The following is a 23338-nucleotide window of genomic DNA, read 5'->3' as shown; positions in this document are numbered from 1 at the left end:
TGCTTAGGTCTTCTCCTGGTGTCGAGTCGATGTTGAGTCATAGATCGTAAGAGATCTTATTCTTTCAGTCCTGAAGATCATGCTTAGGTCTCCCCCTGGTGTCGAGTCGAGGTTGAGTCATAAATCGTAAGGGATCTTATTCTTTCAGTCCTGAAGATCATGCTTAGGTCTTCTCCTGGTGTCGAGTCGATGTTGAGTCATAGATCGTAAGAGATCTTACTCTTTCAGTTCTGAAGATCATGCTTAGGTCTTCTCCTGGTGTCGAGTCGATGTTGAGTCATAGATTGTAAGAGATCTTATTCTTTCAGTCCTGAAGATCATGCTTAGGTCTCCTCCTAGTGTCGAGTCGATGTTGAGTCATAGATCGTAAGAGATCTTATTCTTTCAGTCCTGAAGATCATGCTTAGGTCTCCTCCTGGTGTCGATGTTGCACCCCAAAATTTGCCCTATATTTTTTCCTATGTGGTTTTTTGATTTAAAACACCATTTGCATATCTATTACTCAAACCATCTAAAAAATCATGCATTTGCATCATATGCATTCATAATCAAAGGATCTTGGCAGAGACTTATTTATTATCATATCAAGAATGGAAGGATGTTTGGTATTTGTTCAATTAAAGATCGCTTGATCAGATGATTTTCAAACACTCGGGTTTATTTCCCTAGATACTTGGTGATTCTTAGAGATTGAGCTAAAGCCTTTGAAGAATATATAAAGAAGAGGAAAATGCAGAATTCATTTCTTAAAAGTACAAGTTACTTTGGAAAAATCAACATAAAAGTCAAGTCAACCGTTTCCGTTACAAAGATTCAAAATTCAGTTCATTATAAATCCTATACCAAAAGTCACTACAAGTCTCACTCATTACAAGTACATCACAAGAAGAAATTACAAAAAAAGATTACACCAAACAGCCTGTTGCCAAGTTCTGATAAATAAGCAGTTGTTTAGATATGCTCTCAGCTCAACAACGGTATAAGGATTTCGTGCCAATTCTGATTCGAGGTCTTCTCAAAGTCTTCTTTCCCGGAAAATCTAAGGACGAATCTGATTCAAGTTAAAGCTGCAGCAAGTTGCCGGTAAACAATGCATGCTGTCATCTACAAAACCAATACCAAGCTTACAACTTCAACAAAAAAATGCATCGGTTCGGAAAAGAAAAATAGATACAATCAGCCCTGCAAAAACAGATTCAATACATTCACAAACCCACACATATTCATAAAAAAAACCATTCACATTCCATATTCATTTTGAACCATTTCCAACAGCTTCATAATCAATCCTCCATAACCCTAAACAAATTCACAACTGCTTTCATTTTCTAACTGCCACAATCCCATTGATTTTGAAGCAACAGAATTATTACCTTAATTTCTTCTCCTAATCCTAACTCCCTAACTCTTCAATAACATCCTAATATGGCCTAAATGATTTTTTAACATAGCAATTAACTCTTTTGCACTTTCAGCCCTCTTCACTAATTCTAACAGTAAGCCAACAACCTAGCTCTCAAACAACATTTTCCCTTTAACCAAAACTAACAGCCTTATAACCAATTTCAGTTAACAGTTTAAACTAACTTGTAACAAACTTGCTACATCTTCTAACTAACATTCTACCCTCTTCATAACTGACTTTCTCAACAGCATCTAACCGTCTATAACCAACCCTAACAACCTCATAACAGATTCAGTTACAAACTAACTTCTACTAACATGTAACTAACTGTTTTCTAACTTCTAACCAACTAACTACCTTCTAACAGAAACAGATAACAGAAATGACTAACCTTCATTGCTATAAAATGAGGACCTCCACCTTCATTCAGCTTCTTCAACCATTTTTTCGATCCTCTTCACTCCTTTCACTTCACAATTCACCTTCACCTCCACCATTCATTCACAACTTGAGCACCACTCTCGATTCATCACCATCTTTAACCCTCCGCTCTCAGATTCCTCTGTGAACTCCACCGTTTTTGCTCACCCTTCACCTGAGAACTTCAAAGCTCCAATCTTGATTTCTCCCATCAATTTTCTCCTTCGATTCTCCATTCATCAATTCAAACGCAGAAGCATAGAAAACGAAAGTGAATCAGAAGAAGACGAAGATACATTCGAAAGGAGAAGAACGGGAATTGAGATACGTCTGAAGGTTACCTGAAATTGAAGTTCTCCGACGCGTTTATTTCGCCGGCATACAATCGTCGAAGAGCCGCCGGAGCTACTCCGGTAGGTAAGTAGTTCTTTGACCTTTCTTCGATCTTCTTGATGCCATGAGATAGATTTGCGTCCTTTGTTTATTTCCTCCATGGCCTTGCTCTGTGATTCATAGTGGTTCGCGTTTGATCTCGTTGCCGATTGGCTTTAGGTTTTCTTTGTCTAGCCTGATTAAGAAAATTTGAGGGTGAGGCGGTGGAGGCAAGACGAAGGTTTGGAGAGGGGAGGTTGGAGATGCTTGATTCGTGGCAGTGGCCGCTCGGAGAGAATGATTTCTCCGGCGCCGTTTTGAGGAGGAAGACGAGAGTGAAGAGAGGGTCTGGGTGAGAAAGATGAAGGGTCATAACACGAACCCTAAATCCCCTTTTTATTTCTTCCTTTTTTCTTATTTTTATGAGTTGTTTTAATTATGTATTAAATATAATTAATTTAGGTTAATGTTGATTAATCTGATTAATTGAAACAAAAGCATTAATTCTGAAAATCATTTGGATCAACTCAATAAGTCTTGGGCCATTAACTATTATTCATCATCTCTGAGCCCGTTATAACCTTTTTTGGCATTTTTGTCTGTAACAAAAAAAACTGCTCTTGGGCCATTTGCATTATTCGCCCTCTTGAGCCCACACTTCTTTTTTGGTAAACAAATTTCTGAAAACAAAAATTCTAGGACAACCATTGGGCCCTGCGCCCAGATTCACTTATGCACCATAATCTCAACATGCACCCCCTGGATTCATAAAAAAAATTAATTAGCAATTTAGTATTTTACTTGGATTTTTGTGTTTCTTTTAGGTAATAAAGATGCTAATTTTTCCACTATCATTTTTAGACTTTGACATAATTTTTTGACATAGAAAATAATCATAAAAAATATTAGTTTTTAGGCTATTTGTTTTTAGTCTTTTTACTTGACTTATAATTCATTTTCTTTCATAAAAATCAATATAAAAAATAGTAGTATTTTTAATTCATTTTAGTACTATATTTTGACTTGTTACCATATGCTTGTATGCCAATTTTGTACCATTTGTGTTACTCACTATTTTGCTCATATTGTGAACTTTATTTTTCATGTTCTTTTATTCCCAACCTTAGGTAGAAACCATGATAACATTAGGTAGAAATTCCCTTCATACTTAGGCTAGTTTCTTTTCCTTTTCAACTTTAAAACACCTAACAATATCCAAAATAAAATCCCTTTAAAAAATACAAAGAAAACACCTTAAAAAACACTAATAAAAAAGTGAAAATTCTTAAAAAGGGAATGGAAGCTTGAACGTCCCTTGCTTTAGGGAACGTTCGAGTGCTTGGATCTCCCTTGCTTTAGGGTTCCATTCAGGCGTAAGTTCCCAACTTCTAAAAAACACAAACCAAAGAGCAACTCGAGTCTCCCTTGCTTTAGGGTTCCACTCGAAACGTTCAAAATCTCTTCTTCATTTCGCCTCCGAGGCATTCTTTAATCGGACACGTTATTTCCGCTCCATTCCCAGCTTAAGACTCCAGAGGTCGAGCAGCGGAGTGCGAATGTAACTTCGTCCACTAAAAAACACAAAAACAAACAAAAACTAAAGAGCCGAACTACGGCGCTCTGATTCCTGAAAAGGATACGTAGGCATCAAGTCGCGGGGCTTGAACGAGCACAATTATTTAAAAACCTTATTTTCCCCGTGTTTCTTTTTCTTTCATTTGCATGCATTCCCTTAGTAATTAAGCCTTAGATTTACACACCCTTTAGATAGCAACAAACATAGGTGGATACCATCGAATACGATGGGCGTGAGGGGTGGTAGTACCTTCCCCTCGCGTAACCGACTCCCGTACCCTATCTCTGGTCGAGAGACCTCGTTCTTATTCATCTCAGGTTTTCTGATATTCCTTTCCCGCTTTGGGATAAATATATTGGTGGCGACTCTGTCTGATTTTCGCGAGCGTGCGACAGCTGGCGACTCTGCTGGGGATGTTGCTAGACCTGTTGCTGGTCCATCCTTAGTGAGTCGATCCTAGCCTGCGTTTGTTTGTTTATTTACTGGGTGTTTATTTGCTTTATGTCTATATCTTGTATATATGTTTGCATGTTTATTTTCTGCTTGCATATCATGTTTATTTCTGTTTGCACATCATGCATATGGATTGTATTCTGTGTTCCTTGGGGTCTTCTGTTCTGTTTTGCAGGTGGGGGGTTTTTATGAGGTAAAAGGCCCACTACCCAGGCCAGTGACACATAGGATTAGCGTGGATGCTCATGTTGACTCCCGTGGCCCTTGCTACGATCGAGTTCAACATGGGGTACCACAACTGGGCGAGGTTCTTTCATGGAACACTGTGTCTGGCACCCTTGCTGCCCCAAACACTTTGTACCCCATGGGAACTGTAGACCCTAGCGACCATTAGGGACCACTTGTCCGTGTCTAGACTACATACCCGTGAGATTGGGGTGGGACAGGAAACTTGACCTCCATCATACCCGGATTTCTGCTATTCAATAAAAGGCGTCGAACCTTTGATCCTGGGACATTTGACTTATACAGAAGTTCTACATTAGTTATCTATCATAATCAACGTCGAATCTCTGAATCTGGAGGTTTGACCTTATTTGACTTATGCAAGAGTTATCTCTCAGAATCAACGTCGAACCTCTGAATCTGGAAGGTTCGACCTTATTTGACTTATGCAAGGGTTATCTATCAGAATCAACGTCGAACCTCTGAATCTGGAGGGTTCGACCATCTTTGACTTATGCACAAGCTGTTTATCCAGAAAGCAACGTCGAACCTCTGAATCTGGAGGGTCGACCATATCTTATTGGCCATGAGAAGCTGTTATCCAAGAGGCCTTGATCCTTGATCCTGATTTATGATACATTTGCATCTTCATTAACATTTTTGCATACATGCATGTGCATCCATGGTTACCAATACTCTTACCACTTTTCCTCTCCATCAGATCAGTCAAGACGATTCCTCCACACCGATATCTGACAAGAGCTCACAGAAGAAGAATCATGGAGAACTATGAACAAGATCAAGCTGCCATTAGAGAAGAGATGGATCAAATGAAAACTAAGGTCGATGCTATCCTGGAAGCTATCCAAGCCTTGCGAACTGAAAGGGTTCCTGCTATACAAGAGATTCCCGTTGTTGGTAACCAAGCTGCTGCTAGCCAACTTGAGGTCGTTCCACCTTCTTCTACTCCATTTGAGTTCCAAGCAAGGACTAATGCTACTCTTGGGATGCCATTCAACTTCATGACTGTTGATACCCTTGGAGCTCCAAACCAAGGTGGGACTATACCCGTGACTTCTGGAGCAATGACTATGGCTGATCCCGTCTTCCCATTCCCTGCGCCACCTTCTCAAACAGAGATTCCTATTCCTGCTTTCTGTGGTACTCGTTCTGCTAATCCAGAAATGCAAACAATACCAACTGCTGAAAGAGCTCGACCCGTTGAGAAATCTGCTGAGAAGTACAAAATCCTTGAGGAAAGAATTCGAGCCATTGAAGGATTTAGTGCATATGGGATGGATGCTGAGGATATGTGTCTAGTTCCTAATCTGGTTATTCCTCCCAAGTTCAAGACTCCCGACTTCCAGAAGTACAAGGGTTTGAGTTGTCCGAAAAGCCATATCATCATGTATTGTCGTAAGATGGCTTCTCACATTCACAACGACTCATTGCTCATTCACTGCTTCCAAGATAGCTTATCTGGGGCATCTCTGAACTGGTATATGAATCTGGAGCGTAATAGAGTCCGATCTTGGAAGGATTTGTCTGATGCTTTCCTCAAGCAATATCAGTATAACATTGACATGGCACCGACTAGGTTGCAACTTCAAAATCAAGTGCAAAGGACCAGTGAGACATTCAAAGAGTATGCTCAAAGGTGGAGAGAAATGGCTGCTCAAGTGAATCCACCACTTTCTGAATCCGAACTGGTTGACATGTTCATGAACACTCTTCAAGGACATTACTATGAGAGAATGGTTGGTAGTGTTTCTTCTGGTTTCTCCGATCTAGTCAGGATTGGTGAAAGAATTGAGAATGGTTTGAAAATTGGTAAGATCCAGAATCCCGCCAATGCTGCTGCTGCAAACCAATATGGGTACAAGAAACCTCAGGGTAACTTTGTCAAGAAGAAAGAAGGCGAGACCAGTGCCACCTATGCTCAAGATCAAGCTCCTCGCTATCAAGTGGCCGCCACCGCCCCTCAAGCTTATGTGGCACCTGTTGGTCAACAACCTTGGGTCCCTTATCAACAATATGTCCAGCAACAACAACAAGGTTTCCAACAACAAGGTTATCAGCAGAGACAAGGTCAACAGAGGCAGAATAGGCCTAAAAGGGTGTATGACCGTGTACCAATGACCTATAGCCAACTTCTCGCCGCCTTGCTTGATCAAAAACTGATTCAATTAGCTGAAGCGAGGCCTCCTCCTGATCCTCTCCCTCCAAATTACAAGATTAATGCCAAGTGTGAATTCCACTCTGGAGGATCTGGTCACACCACTGAAGAGTGCAGAGTTCTCAAAGACAAGGTTCAGGATCTGCTTGATGCAAAGGAGATTACATTCACACCTGCGGCACCTAATGTGGTCAATAATCCCATGCCACCTCACAATGGAGCTTCCACCAGTGGACCATGAAGACTTTATGTTTGTCAGAGAACATTTCATTTGCATTAAAATAAGGCCAAGCTTGCTATTGTATAGATTTCTTTAGTATTTTCAATTGTATTACTTTTGTTGTTATCAAGTACTTCTCATTGTAAGAAACCCATTTTGTTTGAATAAATAAAAAATGTGTAATATACATGTTTTTCTCAAATCATTTCATCGTTGTCATTATGTTCATTGATATTCAACTCATTTGCCTTAAGCAACTAAAAAAGAGAATGATGAAAATTGAAAACACATGAATCACTGACTGTATGCTTTTGGAACAAAGATCCTGCTGATGATGTACAGGCATTGTTTCAATTCCTAAAAACTGGAGTTATAAGGGAGTGAAACTTTCGTTAACCCCTTTGAGCCTAAGAAGTAGTAGTTCTTTTCAAAAATACTAAACCCTCGATCTTAACCAGGGGCAGGGTAGTCTTCAGTTAGTGCGACCGAGTGCTCAACTTTCAGGTATTCCATCAGAGGATCAATCATATTCATATTCCATCTCTCACAACAAAGAAGAAGAGCACAATCCACAATGGATGTCTCTCATTCATTGAGAAAGAGGGCAGTCACAACCTCTTCAACAAGTCAATCACAAATGTCATACAACTTGTTCCCGAACGAGACAAAAAAAATGATGAAAGAATGAAAAGAAAGTTATGAATCATGACCAAAAAAAAAGAAACAATAGCCCGCTAAGTCAAAAGAAAAAAGAAAAGCTTTGAAGCAACTGACTTAGGCAAAAATTAGGGCATATCCCGCTGGACAATGAAAACCAAATTCAAAAGAAACTTTTTGTCCAGGCAAAAGTTAGGGAAAGCAAAAGACAAAGAAAAAGAAAAAATCCTCCAAGGGACAAGTTGTTATAATCATCAACGAAAGCACCAAAGGGTGACTGCCACCTCCATCAAAGCTATAAAGGATCCTCATCCATCACAACTCTTCCTGAAAGACGAACACTCGTGTCAAACTAAGCTGAACATAGGACTGAAGGACATCACGAAGAAGGGGTGGGTTAAGTAGAACTTGAGCCTTTATCCTTTGTTTCTTAAACCGTGAACCCGGCCACGTTACAACCCTCAAAAGTCCTAATTGAAGCAGGGTTCGTTCTGAAAGCATAAAAACTGTGAAATTATGTCAAAACTGACTCCTAATGTTGCTGTGTCATTTGTGTTAGTATCAGTACAACATTTTGACAAATAAAACTTTTCTTTGAGATTAACATGTGCATTGCATTCTCATTATCTCTTGCAAAACAGATTTGTCTCTAATCAGAAAGTAAATGCTTGATACCAAGGAAAGTCCAACATTGAAATTCCAATCGAGTAATCTTACAAGGGCAAAGGTTGGTCATCCACAAAGCAAGTCTCTGAAGCACCCATCTGGTGGAAGAATTCCTTTCGATCTGGGGCATCCATTCCATGATCAACACTGGGGCAGACCATTGCACATCTCCATGATTCAAGCATGTCAAAACTCTATCTCTAAAGGTCATACAAGCTGGGGCAAGCTAGTGACAATTCTTTCTTCCATCCCCAAGCAAGTGTCAGATATCAAGACAAGTGTCGAGGAGTCAAACTAAACACCTCACCTTCACAAGTGTTGTCCTTCAAGCAACAACCTTCCACAAGGGCATACTCCATCCACTCCTGGTATCTTCGAGACAATCATTGCACTCATAATCATACAATCATCATGCATATCATTGCATTTTCATTATCATTTCACCCGCATAATCCAATCATCAATAAATCAGGGGCATCCACTCTACCTTGATCCTCAAACAGAGTTTCTGGACTCCACCCAATCTATCCCCCATACAAAGCAGAAACCATGACCAACCAATCAGTACACTGCATATAGAATTCATTGCATTGCATTACATTGCATCTCCAGAAGTGCATAAAACAAATCAAACATTGCATATGAAGCATAAGCCAAGAAGTTACTCATCAGATGAGGTCCCTACAAAGTATTCAAGTTGATATTCCACTAGATCACTCAGAGTTACCATTGTGGCGTCATCTTCCAAAGTCAATCATGTTCATCTTTCTTCAACCCAGAGTTGATGTTTGTTGTGTTTAACCCAGAGTTGATTTTCCTTTCATGTTAACCCCGAGTTAATGTGCCTCAACTCAGAGTTGATATCATTTTCACCCCAGTGGATTCCATCTCTTTTTCAGGCAAATTTTCAGGTTCACTTGGTATTTAATCTTCTTCTACCTCGAATGCTCGAAAGGCTAGCGCCAATCTCACCTTCAGGTTTAAGATGATTAAATAAGGGCAGCTGTTGCACCCCAAAATTTGCCCTATATTTTTTCCTATGTGGTTTTTTGATTTAAAACACCATTTGCATATCTATTACTCAAACCATCTAAAAAATCATGCATTTGCATCATATGCATTCATAATCAAAGGATCTTGGCAGAGACTTATTTATTATCATATCAAGAATGGAAGGATGTTTGGTATTTGTTCAATTAAAGATCGCTTGATCAGATGATTTTCAAACACTCGGGTTTATTTCCCTAGATACTTGGTGATTCTTAGAGATTGAGCTAAAGCCTTTGAAGAATATATAAAGAAGAGGAAAATGCAGAATTCATTTCTTAAAAGTACAAGTTACTTTGGAAAAATCAACATAAAAGTCAAGTCAACCGTTTCCATTACAAAGATTCAAAATTCAGTTCATTATAAATCCTATACCAAAAGTCACTACAAGTCTCACTCATTACAAGTACATCACAAGAAGAAATTACAAAAAACGATTACACCAAACAGCCTGTTGCCAAGTTCTGATAAATAAGCAGTTGTTTAGATATGCTCTCAGCTCAACAACGGTATAAGGATTTCGTGCCAATTCTGATTCGAGGTCTTCTCAAAGTCTTCTTTCCCGGAAAATCTAAGGACGAATCTGATTCAAGTTAAAGCTGCAGCAAGTTGCCGGTAAACAATGCATGCTGTCATCTACAAAACCAATACCAAGCTTACAACTTCAACAAAAAAATGCATCGGTTCGGAAAAGAAAAATAGATACAATCAGCCCTGCAAAAACAGATTCAATACATTCACAAACCCACACATATTCATAAAAAAAACCATTCACATTCCATATTCATTTTGAACCATTTCCAACAGCTTCATAATCAATCCTCCATAACCCTAAACAAATTCACAACTGCTTTCATTTTCTAACTGCCACAATCCCATTGATTTTGAAGCAACAGAATTATTACCTTAATTTCTTCTCCTAATCCTAACTCCCTAACTCTTCAATAACATCCTAATATGGCCTAAATGATTTTTTAACATAGCAATTAACTCTTTTGCACTTTCAGCCCTCTTCACTAATTCTAACAGTAAGCCAACAACCTAGCTCTCAAACAACATTTTCCCTTTAACCAAAACTAACAGCCTTATAACCAATTTCAGTTAACAGTTTAAACTAACTTGTAACAAACTTGCTACATCTTCTAACTAACATTCTACCCTCTTCATAACTGACTTTCTCAACAGCATCTAACCGTCTATAACCAACCCTAACAACCTCATAACAGATTCAGTTACAAACTAACTTCTACTAACATGTAACTAACTTTTTTCTAACTTCTAACCAACTAACTACCTTCTAACAGAAACAGATAACAGAAATGACTAACCTTCATTGCTATAAAATGAGGACCTCCACCTTCATTCAGCTTCTTCAACCATTTTTTCGATCCTCTTCACTCCTTTCACTTCACAATTCACCTTCACCTCCACCATTCATTCACAACTTGAGCACCACTCTCGATTCATCACCATCTTTAACCCTCCGCTCTCAGATTCCTCTGTGAACTCCACCGTTTTTGCTCACCCTTCACCTGAGAACTTCAAAGCTCCAATCTTGATTTCTCCCATCAATTTTCTCCTTCGATTCTCCATTCATCAATTCAAACGCAGAAGCATAGAAAACGAAAGTGAATCAGAAGAAGACGAAGATACATTCGAAAGGAGAAGAACGGGAATTGAGATACGTCTGAAGGTTACCTGAAATTGAAGTTCTCCGACGCGTTTATTTCGCCGGCATACAATCGTCGAAGAGCCGCCGGAGCTACTCCGGTAGGTAAGTAGTTCTTTGACCTTTCTTCGATCTTCTTGATGCCATGAGATAGATTTGCGTCCTTTGTTTATTTCCTCCATGGCCTTGCTCTGTGATTCATAGTGGTTCGCGTTTGATCTCGTTGCCGATTGGCTTTAGGTTTTCTTTGTCTAGCCTGATTAAGAAAATTTGAGGGTGAGGCGGTGGAGGCAAGACGAAGGTTTGGAGAGGGGAGGTTGGAGATGCTTGATTCGTGGCAGTGGCCGCTCGGAGAGAATGATTTCTCCGGCGCCGTTTTGAGGAGGAAGACGAGAGTGAAGAGAGGGTCTGGGTGAGAAAGATGAAGGGTCATAACACGAACCCTAAATCCCCTTTTTATTTCTTCCTTTTTTCTTATTTTTATGAGTTGTTTTAATTATGTATTAAATATAATTAATTTAGGTTAATGTTGATTAATCTGATTAATTGAAACAAAAGCATTAATTCTGAAAATCATTTGGATCAACTCAATAAGTCTTGGGCCATTAACTATTATTCATCATCTCTGAGCCCGTTATAACCTTTTTTGGCATTTTTGTCTGTAACAAAAAAAACTGCTCTTGGGCCATTTGCATTATTCGCCCTCTTGAGCCCACACTTCTTTTTTGGTAAACAAATTTCTGAAAACAAAAATTCTAGGACAACCATTGGGCCCTGCGCCCAGATTCACTTATGCACCATAATCTCAACATGCACCCCCTGGATTCATAAAAAAAATTAATTAGCAATTTAGTATTTTACTTAGATTTTTGTGTTTCTTTTAGGTAATAAAGATGCTAATTTTTCCACTATCATTTTTAGACTTTGACATAATTTTTTGACATAGAAAATAATCATAAAAAAATATTAGTTTTTAGGCTATTTGTTTTTAGTCTTTTTACTTGACTTATAATTCATTTTCTTTCATAAAAATCAATATAAAAAATAGTAGTATTTTTAATTCATTTTAGTACTATATTTTGACTTGTTACCATATGCTTGTATGCCAATTTTGTACCATTTGTGTTACTCACTATTTTGCTCATATTGTGAACTTCATTTTTCATGTTCTTTTATTCCCAACCTTAGGTAGAAACCATGATAACATTAGGTAGAAATTCCCTTCATACTTAGGCTAGTTTCTTTTCCTTTTCAACTTTAAAACACCTAACAATATCCAAAATAAAATCCCTTTAAAAAATACAAAGAAAACACCTTAAAAAACACTAATAAAAAAGTGAAAATTCTTAAAAAGGGAATGGAAGCTTGAACGTCCCTTGCTTTAGGGAACGTTCGAGTGCTTGGATCTCCCTTGCTTTAGGGTTCCATTCAGGCGTAAGTTCCCAACTTCTAAAAAACACAAACCAAAGAGCAACTCGAGTCTCCCTTGCTTTAGGGTTCCACTCGAAACGTTCAAAATCTCTTCTTCATCTCGCCTCCGAGGCATTCTTTAATCGGACACGTTATTTCCGCTCCATTCCCAGCTTAAGACTCCAGAGGTCGAGCAGCGGAGTGCGAATGTAACTTCGTCCACTAAAAAACACAAAAACAAACAAAAACTAAAGAGCCGAACTACGGCGCTCTGATTCCTGAAAAGGATACGTAGGCATCAAGTCGCGGGGCTTGAACGAGCACAATTATTTAAAAACCTTATTTTCCCCGTGTTTCTTTTTCTTTCATTTGCATGCATTCCCTTAGTAATTAAGCCTTAGATTTACACACCCTTTAGATAGCAACAAACATAGGTGGATACCATCGAATACGATGGGCGTGAGGGGTGCTAGTACCTTCCCCTCGCGTAACCGACTCCCGTACCCTATCTCTGGTCGAGAGACCTCGTTCTTATTCATCTCAGGTTTTCTGATATTCCTTTCCCGCTTTGGGATAAATATATTGGTGGCGACTCTGTCTGATTTTCGCGAGCGTGCGACAGTCGAGTCGATGTTGAGTCATAGATCGTAAGAGATCTTATTCTTTCAAGTCCTAAAGATCGTACGAGATCCTCTCCTGATGTCGAGTCGATGTTGAGTCATAGATCGTAAGAGATCTTATTCTTTCAGTCCTGAAGATCGTACGAGATCCTCTCCTGATGTCGAGTCGATGTTGAGTCATAGATCGTACGAGATCTTTTTCCTTTCGGTCATTGTTTCATACAACCATTCTCTTTGAAAACCCCGTGTCGGCACCGCTACCGCGTTATAAGCTATCTCCATCCAAATCCATTACTCACTGTAAATTCTTCCACCAGAAAAACAAATTCTCTTTCCCCAGCAGATATCAAAACAAAAACAAAAATGAGGATAACACCCATACCATCTTTAGGACAAATTTCTGGCACTTTGATATTTAATCTTCTTCTACCTTGAATGTTCGAAAGGCTAACGCCAATCTAACCTTCAGGCTTAAGACGATTAAATAGGGGCAGCTGTCATACCCCAAATTTGTCCTACCCTTTCACTTTTATCTGGCTTAGGCTTCACATTCATGTACATACCCTCCATTAAGGCATCAACATAACTCATGCATTCATTAATCAATAATCTGGCAAGGGATCAAGGGTCATGAAGCAAGCCAGAGTTTCACATAATCTTGGCAAAAGATTATTCATTTCTTCAAAAAAGGGGATGTTTGACACGTAATCAAAACTATGATTGGTACAGGTCTTGCATTTGATCAGATGGTTTGTGTATATGGGTTTCTTGACTAGGGGTTTATTTCCCTAATACCATTGGATCAAGGTTTTTGGATTAAGGTTATTAGGTTGATTCATCTAAGAGGATTGTGCTACAAGTCATCAAACAAATCCTCTTTGTTAATACAAGTCATGGCGTGACTGCTATTGAAGATTGAGTACAAGTATTTAAGAAAGAAAAGTCATCATTCAAAATTCAAATCAAGCTCATGTCATTCATCAATCTCGGGTCCTTATACACCCATCATAATCACAAAATGAACTCAATCCAAGTTTTATATCTATAAAATATGAAGAAGTCTTCATGTCAATCCAACAAAAACCATGGAAATTTCTACAGACCATTGTTAGTTCAAACAACCACTCCATATTACATGATTTGTTACAAAAAATCCATTCCATCTATACTATTTACAAACTCTATAGGCCTATATCCTAGAACTCAACAGTTTCTATCATAACACCTTCAGCTTATCCTTTCTCTTCCCGTTTCGACTCCGTCCTGTTGCCAAGAACTTCACTAGCCATGCCAAACCTGTCACAAGATAAAACCAAGTTGACTTATCAATAAAACAGTCCATCAAAATCCAAAGCATGTGCTTCTAAATTAAAGCTAACAGCCAGTGCATTTGTTTCTGTCCGAGACAGTTACATACCTCTAACCATCAAACCTCACACCAGCATACATTAAAACCACCTTCAAATAAACAACTACAATTCAAACAGAACCCTACAATAGTCCACCCTCATGACAGTTCCAAAACATCACTACAAATGCACATCAGCCATGATTCATTCACAAACAGATACACTTCATACCAAAAAACACAGTTACCATTTTAATTGCAACTTAACAGTTTTAAACCTATGTTCAAATGCAATCACTAACCAAACACTAATGTTACGCTTAGCCAAACTTCATCCACCAATTAACATTTCTAATACAGATCCCAGCTATCCCAAAATAGTTCCATGACCATTCACAAATAATATCTCAGAACCATATACCTTGCAAAAATAACACGTTGAACCGACATCGTCGAATCGCCATTCATTACAAACCACCCTGTCTCATTCCCTAATCGGCTGCAAGCGAACTCTGCAACATCAGTACAGTAGTCAAAGCCTGCATAACCGGCAAAAAAATCAAATTCTGCATCATAACAAAGAAATCGGTCAATGCCCAAACTCCCTGCATTCAAACCAAAATCAGTCCCTGCCATAAGATTCTAAACATGTTAACCAATCCTCATTACCAACTGTTTTTTCTAACTGTTAACTAGTTTGTAACCAGCTCCTGCATCAAAATACAAAACTAACTGCATACACTTACTAAACAAACCATTTGTCAGTCCGAAACCGCGCCACAAAATTGAATCGTATCGGCTCATGAACCAGTCTGCAATTAAATCAAATTCCTACACAGGTAAAAGGATCGGTTCAGCAAATAAAAACCAGAAAAGAAACAATAACTCATACCATAACACCATTCATCCATACATATAAACTCACACATTCACATCCATTCGTACACGACATTCAATGGACTCACACTCATCCAAGGCTAATACAAATTCTGCATCAATACATACATCAAATAATCAAGGCAGTTCCAAAAAAGGACATTCAAATCCATACCAGTTCAGTGCCTTTGTTCCGCTTGAGGATATTACCATCAGATGCGCTTCCCGACCGACTAGCATACCATCAGATCCAGCAACTTGATAAGAGACTTATGGGCAGCAAAACTGGCAGCGTTGTATCAATCTCAAACTGATCCTGAATCGGTTGGCTTTGTCACAACAAGCCCCTGCACAAGAGAGAGTGTATCAGTTCGGAAGTTTCTAAACATAACACTTAGCCTCATGACAGTTCCGGTCACTTCATTGTAACAGTTTAACTACACGTACATACATTCACTTAACCAACCTAACTAATTCCAGCTCATCCAAACAGTTGCTAACAACTTCTAACTGTCATATAACTAACCTTTCCTAACCAACTAGTGTAACTACCTATAACAGAAAAATCACATAACAGAAATAACAAACCTAACTGAATCCAACTGACTCAATCTACACCCTCAGTTTCATAACTACCTCACTCAATCTAACGGCTCCCAGTTCTCCTCCATAACTAACATTCACCTTCACCTCCTCTATAAATTCAAACTTCCCTCCACAATCCAAAATCTCACGCCATTTTTTTTCCATTCATCCACCTTCACACACACCACTTCCAACCATTCTTCACTCACCACCTTCACACATCTTCATCTTTCTCCACCATTTCCATCTCCATTCATTCATCAGCGTCTTCTTCATCTTCTGATCTTCATCATCTTCAATTCTCTTCCTTCACTCTATCATCTTCATCACCTTCAACTCTCCATTTTTTCTCACCTTCAATCATCACTAACAGAGAGGGGAAGAGAATCGATAATACAGAGAAAAGGAGAAGAACAAATTGACACGGAAAAATCAAAAAGAGAACTCGCGATTGAACCTGGAACCTTCAATTCTTCAGTCTTCCTCAAATCTCCTTCTTCCTCGAACCATAACTCTCTTCCTTCACTCTTCAATCTCGATTTTTCTCTTCACTATAACCGCTCGCAATCTTCCACCAATAACCTCCGCACGCATCAACAAAGCTTCGCCGATCCGAGTGCTATGAACAAGAACAAATTACCGTTACCTGAGCTGTTATCATCATCAACCTAATCATTATCGTGAATCCGAATACAGAAGCAGAAAGAAGATCGGAGATGCTGAGAGAGAGAAGTGAAGGTCGTTACGTGATGGCCTCATGGTGGCGCTGCGGTTCCGTTCATCGGAGAAGAAGTAGTCCGCCGCGCCGTTCACGTGTACGCGGGAGAAGAGAGAGTCCGAGTATCTCAGGATTCATACCAGGTAAACCCTAATTCCCCTTTCTATTTCTCTTTTATTAATTAATTTTAATTTAATTACCAAAAATCTGAATAAAAAAGGAATATGAAAAAAAAGACTGAATCCAAACCCATGGGCCTCACATGAAATCGCAACATACACCCCCCTGAGGCCCATCATCACTCTTTTGATAAAGAACCAAGCTGAACAAAATTCTGCTGGGCCATTATTCATTGGGCCTGCGCCTGTTTTACTAATTCTACGACCATATTCAACTTACACCCCCCTGTTTCCTCTTTTTTAATCACTAGAATTTAGGTTTAATTAGACTTTTTTCTATTTTCTTTTAGGTGATAAAAATACTAATTTTCCTACTATCTTTTAGACTTTGACATAATTTCTTTTAACATAAAAAAATAAGCACTAAAAAAATATTAGTTTAGACTTTATTTCTTGTGTTTGATTAGAATACTAATTTTGTCATAAAAATAATAATAAAAATAGTAGTTTTAGGCTATTTGTTTTTAGTCTTTTTACTTGACTTGTAATTCAAAATAGTTTCTCCCATAAAAATCAATAAAACTAATAGTACTTTTAATTCACTTTTGTGCTATATTTTCTACTTGGTCTTTTTTATGTTCTTACGCTATCTTCGTATATTCCACTTTTTGCTTTAATTTCCATGTTTCTTTTATTCCTAACCATAGGTAGAAACCATGATAACATTAGGTAGAAATTCCCTTCATACTTAGGCTAGTTTCTCTTTTTCTTTTGCAACATAAAACATCTAAAAATACTTGAATAAACTCCCATAAAAAATACCAAGAAAACTCATAAAAAAATGACTAATAAATACTTTGACTAATAAAAAGGGAATGGAAGCTTGTAACTTCTCTTGCTTAAGGGATGTTCGAGTGCTTGTGGCTCCCTTGCTTAAGGGTTCCATTCAGGCGTAAGTTCCCAACTCCTAAAAAACACCAACCAAAGAGTAACTCGAGTTTCCCTTGCTTAAGGGATTTCCTCGAAACACTCAAACTCTCTCTCTCTTCTCTCGCTTTCTTAAGGGCACCGTTATTTCCGCTCCATTGCATCCTAGGCTGTCCCCTTGTGCAAGAGCGCGAACGTTAACTCCGCCCAACTAAAAAACACAAAAACAAACAGAAAATATGGAGCCGAACTACGGCGCTCTGATTCCTGAAAAGGATACGTAGGCATCAAGTCGCGGGGCTTGAACGAGCACACTTGTAAATATTTCCTTCTTTTCCCCGTATTTATTTTTGCATTCATTCGCATTTAGACATAGACATAGTACACACCCATTAGATAGAAACAAACATAGGTGGATACCATCGAGTACGATGGGCGCGAGGGGTGCTAATACCTTCCCCTTGCGTAACCGACTCCCGTACCTAGATTCTCTGGTCGCAAGACCTTGTTCCTTCATTTGCTAGGTTTTCTGATATTCCTTTCCCTTATGGGATAAATATATTGGTGGCGACTCTGTTCATTTTTCGCGAGCGTGCGACACATACTGGCTGATTAATCAAAGTTTTTGTCACAAGGCTGACTTCATTGAAACTTTTGCCACAAGGCTGGCTGATTAATGAAAACTTTTTGTCACAAGGCTGACTTCATTAAAAGTTTTTGCCACAAGGCTGGCTAAAAAAAAAACATCTTTATCATTCTAAGCACCATAAGCGGCATGGCCCAGGGCTTTGTTGAAAGAGTATTGTGGTGTACTTTTCGTTATTATCGTATCCACAGGGATTATTGCGATATCACCGCCGTTCTATAGCCTATTTTGTCTTGAGTTAATGTTACTTTAGTTTTAGGTTTGCAAAAGGTCATTCAATCACTTTAGTAGCAAAGAGTAAATTAATGAAGGTTCTAAGTTAAAGAAAATGCATCAAGATTCGATTTCATCGACCTAAGTTTGTATGTTTCCTTATAAATATATGCTTATGAACTTGCTAACGATCAATATAATTACGTATCGACACCTATATCGTCCGTGTCCGCAACGATATAGCTAGATTTACCGTATTGTTTAACCGACGATTTCTCCACCGTTTAAACAATACAAATAACGTTTTAAGAACCGATACTTAGTAAGCATCAAACTCTAAATCCATGTCTGCAACTTATAGTTTGAAAGATGATGAGTTAGGTCTAGATACAAACATTGATGTCTCAAACATTTATACCAAAGAAAAAGCTTTAATAAACAAACTAAACCATCTATATTGATCATCACTTGTTCATACACATATATTCACAAGAAAAACATACAAAAGGCTAGGAAGATTACATCTTATCTTGATACAAAAGGGATTTAGCTATCCATGAGAATGGTAGCTTGCACAAGAAGGAAAGGATGAAGATCAACAAGCATCAAAGGCGATTAATCGACGATCAAGGCTTCCAAACTTCAACTCTATGTTTGCTACAGTGTATTATGCTCTTGTTTCTCTCTAAAATATCTCTACTCTTCTCACAAAATGATCTGGCCCATAAACAAATAAACAAAGTTTCGCAAACCGCGCTTAGCGCGGTATAGCCCGCTAAGCGCGCCATCAAAAAATGCTTAAACCGCCCAACCGCGCTTAGCGGGCTCCAGACCTCGCTTAGCGCGGAACTCTCTGCCAGAACTTCCTTCTTCTCTTCAAAAGCGCGCTTAGCGGGCTCAACCTCGCTTAGCGCGCTACCTCTTTTCAGCAATCTTTGGCTTTGGTCTTGGAACATCTTCAAAGTCCTTTTTCCATGGTCCAAGCTTCCAATTATCTAAAAAAACTACAAAATCCAACAGAAATTGCAAAGATAAGAACTATTCAACAATAATATAAATATAAGAATAAATATATACCAAATGATAATAAAATACTACTATTAAACACAAAAAGACTTGAAAGTTACCAAAAATTACCTAAGATATTTACACAAATTGGTAACTAACAACTCTCCCCAACTTAAACTTTTGTTTGTCCTCAAACAAAAACAAACACAAAAACAACAACAAGCAAAACCATGAGAGCACAAGCTAAGACAAGAACAAATGGGTGGTTCAAATTCCATAAGCACACAAGCAACATCTCACCCTTGCTCAAATAATACCATGCTTGAGATACTAATACTAAATACACAATTGATGTAAACAGTTCCTAAAACAAAATAAGTTCAAAATTGAATCACAACCTACACACTTCTCTAGTAAGAGACAAAATTGAGGACCTAACACTCACACAACAATGTCGCCAACATCCAGAATTAATTATGCATTCATCTACACAACATTTATATGAAAAGCGTAAAAGCAAGAATCACAAAGACTTTAGGGTTGTATTTTGGCTTGGTTAACAAGGAAGTGTCATTTCTCAAGGCCATTGAAACGAAAGGGTCAATTCCTAAGAGAGCATTCAAATCAAGATTATATCCACACATCCTTATCAACCGATCACACAATTTTATTGCTCAAGAGTTCATCTTTTTAATTTACAGGAAACTAGCTATATACAAAGCTCTTTTCTTTTTCTTTTTCTTTTTCTTTTTCCTCTTTCTTTTTTTCTTTTTTCTTTTTCTCTCTCGAGCAATCACTTATTTTCTTCTCATCACCAATACAACCAAAAATATTTATTCTCCCCAACTTGAATATTACCACCACATAATCACGAATGCTCTCTATTCTAAGGTGAAAAGGAATCATTCCTAACCACATTTCATGGTACTCTTCAAGGTTAAAAGAAAGTCATCAAGATTCAGATCAAAAATCGGCAAATATAAACAAGGAAATGATACCGATTGAATCTTGGCAAAAAGGCTCAAAGTGGTTATCAAATGTTCACACACTCACCGGGTAGGTTATATATGGTAGAGAAGTTTTACTCGAAATGCGAAACAAAATGCTTTGATCACTTTCATGCTTTACACATTTAAAATAAAAAACGCAAGATTAAACATAATAAACACGAGTTAAACGCACATTGTTGGTAACCACAAAATAATATATATATGTACAATGGAAAGGCTCCTCACACTAGTTTTAGAACTAAAATGATTCATTATTGAACTATATTTGTTAAAGAAAATATGACATCTCATTTGTACAGTTACAAGCATCTCATTCATGGTATATTAAAGGAACGGTAGAAATGTACCTTGCACGTACTAATTTCACACTATATCATCACCGCCCCAATTGGTTGTAAAAGCTTGCTTCATCAAAGGAAGCACTTTCACAAGAACAACAACAAAAATTTAAAAACACAATTGCATATGTATATAGAAATAAAAGCAATTAAACTAAAAACTTAATAAATTAAAAAAAAACAAACACCAACAGGTGTCAAAATATCCAAAAAGGCATAGCAATGCCTAAGGTTCAAAATACCTCATCCTATAAAAGGACGGAACAACAAAAAAAAACTACAAAGCTTAAGTCAAAAATAAAAAAAAACTAGCACTAAACATACTAACTAAACATACTAAGCATCAACTAAAAAGAACTACTCATCCTCATCATCTTCCACATTCTCATCCTCGCCACCATCTCCCTCCTCCTCAGGAAATGGACTGACCTCAGGCCAATTAGCATAATCCACCAAATCTTGGCGAGAACTCCACGGATGAGCCACACGGGGCTCCATCATCTGCAACCTCACCTGAGACATAGCGTCATGCATAAACATGAATGCTCTCTGATGTGCCATATGAAATGCCAAGTTCTCCTCTCTATCAGGATCACTACGGCGGCGAGCAGGGCGAGCAGCAGCAATAGGAACAGCAGTCAACCTGGATAAACAATAACGCTCAATAAAAGTATCATCAATAAAAGTGTCAATGGACATAAGCCCCTCAGAAGGAATCTGCACTCTAGCTTTCCTGCACAGATTCATGATCAAACCCGGGAATATCAACTTGCAGGGAGCACGATCACCATGGCGAGTTCCACTCAAAGCAACCCTCTTCAGCTCATTCGCAATAATGCGAGTAATATCAATCGGCTCATGCTCAATCATACGAGCAACCAAAACAGCAGACTCAGCAGGTAAAGAAGAAGTGTGACTCCTGGGCCTCAAATTATGAAGGACCACAGACATGAGAATCTGAGCATTAGTAGACAACGACTTCCTAGAGAATTTCTGGGGCTGTTGTGAAGGATTAAGATCATAAGACTGCCCAACCGAACACAAGACCTCCCTCAGATGCTCCCAATCGAAATTACCCCTTGCTAATTGCACATGATACCCACACAGCTCACCATCCTCAAAAGGTAATTGAGTTCCAAGAAACTCACGGATAGCCTGACGAGAAAAATCAATTTCCTTACCACGCACCCAAGTTTTGAACTCAAAGGGAACACCTTCAACCGGAAATTCTTCATTTGGAACGGCATTAGCATAGAACTCTCTTACAATCTCCAAATGAAACTTAGGTGCAGGCTCACAAAGTCTACGCCAACCATACTCCTCAATGGTGCGATGACACCACCCATAGGTTCCCTCAGGATTGATCCTCACAATTCGCTCTGGCCACCATGTCCTAACCTCTAACTTCTTGTACCTCTCCTCTTGGACATGACTCTTGAAACGGTTTTGATTAAACGGAATAGCCCTAGGTGCTTGAGAAGAACTGCCACCTTCGGTTCCGGTCTTTCTTTTCTTAGAGCCTAGGAATTTCGGTCCCATCTGAAATGATTAAGGAAATAGCAACACAAAAACAAATATGTTAACACAATACATAACAAAAATAAACAGCCCTAGAAAGAATTAAAGCACAAGATCACTCCCTGCATCAAACAAAAACAGGGAGAAGAGGGGATTTTTCTGAAATCCCCAGACCGCGCTAAGCGCGCCTACCGCGCTAAGCGCGCCTACCGCGCTAAGCGGGCTCTGCGATTTGCAGAAAAAATCCCCTGCGAACCAGGGTTTCATCCATGCTTCAACAACACCCAAATTCAGATTAAACACAATATAAGGCACAAGAACATGATCTATACTATGTTTTCAATAAACAAAACCCTAACCACATCATTTTTATTCCTAATTTCAATCTAAACCTTAATATATATAATACAAGCATAAGAGAAAAGAAATAAGAAGAAGAAAAAGATGATAATACCTTGGTGATGATGAAGAAAGAGCAAAAACCTTGGTTAATTAGCAAAGACAAAAAGAAAATAATGGAAGAAAGAAAACTAGGGGAAGAAAATGGGAGAAATGAGGCAACAAGACCTCAAAACCCTACTTCCCTCACCCATAATTCGTGCTGGGCCGGGTCAAGGACAAAGGCCCATAATTCAAAAGTATTTTTTTTTTCTGAAAACTGACCCGCGCTAAGCGGGCTTAGGAGCGCGCTAAGCGCGCAACTCTCTGGAACTAAGGGTTCAAAAATCTTCAAAGCGCGCTAAGCGGGCTAGAGCACGCTAAGCGGGCTTAACAGAACACAGAAAAATTTTTCTTCTACCAGCAAGTGTAACTTTACCGGTAGACTGATTTTGGCTCGACCAGAACGCAAAAAACATAAACGGTAAAAAACACATAAAACAAGCTGAATATTTACAAATTGGGGTGCCTCCCAATAAGTGCTTTGTTTAACGTCGGTCAGCTCGACGGTCAAAGGCAATCAAGGATCACCAAACGATAAAACACAAGTTTCACGATTAAAATCGCATCCTCGATAAACCTTCAACCTCTGACCATTAACTACCCATTCTTGCTTTGATTTTTGGTCCTCTATCACAATAGCCCCATGGCTTCTAACCTCTTTGACCAAAAACGGTC

General features: G+C 38.6%; 1 long non-coding RNA gene across 1 annotated transcript; it reads right to left on the bottom strand.

The window, feature by feature from the left end:
* Positions 1 to 14971: 14971 nt before the first annotated feature.
* Positions 14972 to 16609, bottom strand: LOC131614052 (uncharacterized). Its single transcript, XR_009287626.1, has 3 exons — positions 16183 to 16609; positions 15316 to 15487; positions 14972 to 15095 (listed from the first exon to the last, which is right to left on the bottom strand). It is a non-coding gene; the product is annotated as an uncharacterized LOC131614052 (long non-coding RNA).
* Positions 16610 to 23338: the final 6729 nt, after the last annotated feature.

The sequence above is a fragment of the Vicia villosa genome, linkage group LG1 (assembly GCF_029867415.1).
Source record: "Vicia villosa cultivar HV-30 ecotype Madison, WI linkage group LG1, Vvil1.0, whole genome shotgun sequence".
NCBI lineage: Eukaryota > Viridiplantae > Streptophyta > Magnoliopsida > Fabales > Fabaceae > Vicia > Vicia villosa.
This window is presented reverse-complemented; position numbering and strand designations above follow the sequence as displayed.